General features: G+C 43.0%; 1 protein-coding gene across 8 annotated transcripts in view; it reads left to right on the top strand.

Moving 5' to 3' along the window:
• Window positions 1-232: 232 nt before the first annotated feature.
• The window catches only part of ndrg3a (ndrg family member 3a), a 29,681-nt gene continuing 27,122 nt past the window's right edge, over window positions 233-2,791 (top strand). For 6 of the 8 annotated variants that reach the window (XM_035662520.1, XM_035662518.1, XM_035662521.1 and 3 more), the window contains exon 1: window positions 235-400. The gene's annotated coding sequence lies outside the window, so the exon portion shown is untranslated. Of the gene's footprint in view, window positions 401-2,791 lie in introns of all 8 variants that reach the window. The other 2 variants (XM_035662513.1, XM_035662514.1) reach the window with 2 other exon arrangements.

The raw sequence follows: 2,791 nt of genomic DNA, 5'->3' as shown, positions 1-2,791 counted from the left end.
AACCTACGACTGAAGCAGCTCTGCGTCAAAGCCATAGTGAAGTTGGGAACCAGCATAAAACGTTAATATCTGCTTGTGAGTGTCGGTGTGACCATTTTTTGTTTCCCCGTGCCTTGGGAGCAGAGTCTCGTCTTCATTATTTTGGAGCAGAGTGAGACCTCCTGCCTCCTCCTCCTGTCTGTGGTGTGTACCGCCTCCTCCCATTGGCTCCTCCGCGTTGTCTGCGACGCAGCGTGTAGTTCCGCCCCGGAGTCACATCGAAATACTAGTTAAGGCTGAGGAAGCGGCAGGCAGCAGCAGTGTGTACTCTGTACTTAAATATACAGATTGCCGTTGATATTCAACAGTTCACCCGGAGAGGAATTGACTGGAACCCACCGGACTTTGATTTCAGCTCGAGGTAAGTCTCACATCCGTGTTTTCGCGGGAGCTTTTCCCCATTCCCACCGTTTACAGATGTGCCCGATGCCACAGGAGATTATCTCAGCTCGCTGAATTGCCCAACCTGTTCACGTTGCTGTCTTTGTGTCGCCTCGTTTGTTAGAGGAACGGTGGCAGAACAACAACCAACCATTGTCTCACTCTTTAAAACACGTTAAACACCGGTTAAAACCCACGTTAAACACCGGGGAACCGACGCTAAAGCGGCAGTGGGAGAAACTGCAGCTCAATTGAAATGAGTTCATCGCTGCTCCTCAACAGTGATGCGACATAACGCTATTTTCACACCGTATCTTCATTTTGTCAGCGCCGTGCGGGCTGCTAGTAGTTAGTTCTTCTGTTACATTATGTTCCCGCTAAATAATAACTTAGGTTCTAGCTATTTATAATGAAATGAGGCCTGTCACGATGCGTTACATCGTAAATTACCGAGCTGAAACAACTAAAGAAATGTTAGCCGAATAGCTTATAGCTTTTTTTTGTGGGGGGGGGGGATTCATTACAGTGATACAATACAAACCCACTAGCAATACGAGTTAACCTCATAATAAGATAGCAGGTTTAGATTATAAACTCATTGTTGAGTATAATCAAATACAAGTTGTGCTAATATGTTTATTAGAGGAACATGATTTCCTTTTGTCTGGAGTTTGAAGAGAAACCTCTAACACAAGCGAAAAGCCCCAGATCTGCGTGTTCAATGTGTGGCTTGCCTTCTCCCACGTTGTCACTGTAAATCATACTCTTTATTCTGCACATTTTTCTTTTTCTCCAAACACTCTCTCCCAGTCTAGACCTGGCAGATCCACCATTATCATTTAGGTCAATCACAGTGATGTAGCTGCAGGTGTAACACATTTAGGCACCACATGACGGATGACAATGTCACTGGTGGCCATGTGAAGGTCACACAGGTGGGAAGTGTAGGAGAGTGGGCATCAGGTGTTTCCCCTTACTAAAAATAACACTTGTCATCTTGGGATATATTTTAAAAGGACACTGTGTTCTGCTGTTTCCCAGTAACAAATATCAGCAAAAAATTGGACATTAAAGTAAGTGTATTTATAGGAGATGTAAAAACACCATGAAGTAGCAGGTTATTTTAACCTTTGTGTTAGGCTCCACAGATGCACTGTCTGCACATTAAAACATTTGTTCTGTAATGTAATAATTTAAATTTGAGTACCGTATGTTGTAGTTTTGCTGTGGTGGGGGGTAAAATTCAGGTGTTTTATCTCCCACAATGCCCTCAACAGTGTCACGTGGTCTGTAAGGCTTGAACGGCGCTTACACAACAAGCATGCGTTTGTTGTCACTCACAACACTGTCGCTGAAGACGGGAAAGGCAAATAAACGGCCAACTATTAACGGGGGTTTCTTTCTGTAAGCGTATCTGTAAACCATTGGATTGTTTTGAAAACAGGAGACGGAGCAGATAGTGGGTAGGTTTATTGCCATATCGTTGGGATCCATCCCCCACTGGTTGATTATTACAGTGAAAACCTACTGCCTAACTAACGGGAGTGCCGAGAGTTGTTTATTAAGCCACACATTGTACTCAAGATCTTGAAATCTCCAGGAAACGTGTTCATCTGGTCTCTCTGGGCTGATTATTAGCCTCCGCTGAAATGTTGAATCATTTAAAATGGGTTTATGCGTTTTTTTTCCCCAACAATTTGTTTTAAAACTCAGTTATTTTCTATTCAACTGATTTCACCCTCCACAAGTGCTTAAAAAACAAACTTACCCGAGTATTCAGAGTGAAAACAGCGGCAGCACAGTGCAACAGTACTGTTCTTTATATCACATTAATACTGTAAGTGAATGATAGAAAGTAATTTCAACATGCCAGCATCAGGAAGCGGCAGTATTAAGGCACGGATTCAGCATGGATTACAACTTGCAGATAATTTATTACAGGGATTACAGAGTACATAAAAAGTGAGAAATGCTCTTGTGTAGAAGAGGATTTCTTGCAGGGATGAATGTCAGGGAATAACGCTCACTGGAGAGATGGAGACAGTAATTAAGCCACTGTGCTGACAGCCAGTCTGCCTTGTGTTCACTCTCACCTCAGCATTACTGTGTCTATTGCTTTGCCAGCCCTGCAGGGCAAAGCATAACCTGCACCAGACATGGACATTTAGTGGGGTTTCTTCTCATAATTGGAATAATAATAATAATAATAATAATAATACCTCCGTTGTCATCAGCTCGTCCTTGATACATTTTTCGATTCCTTTTCAGTCATCTTGAATCAAGACAGTATTTTTTGAAAAACGTACAGCCACCAGAATAATGTCCGTGTTTTGTGTCTGACCCTCCTGGAGCCCTGCTGCTGCTGCTGCTG

The sequence above is a fragment of the Morone saxatilis genome, unplaced genomic scaffold, assembly GCF_004916995.1.
Source record: "Morone saxatilis isolate NCDOM2014 unplaced genomic scaffold, NCSU_SB_2.0 Contig18, whole genome shotgun sequence".
Classification (NCBI taxonomy): Eukaryota; Metazoa; Chordata; class Actinopteri; family Moronidae; genus Morone; species Morone saxatilis.
This window is presented reverse-complemented; position numbering and strand designations above follow the sequence as displayed.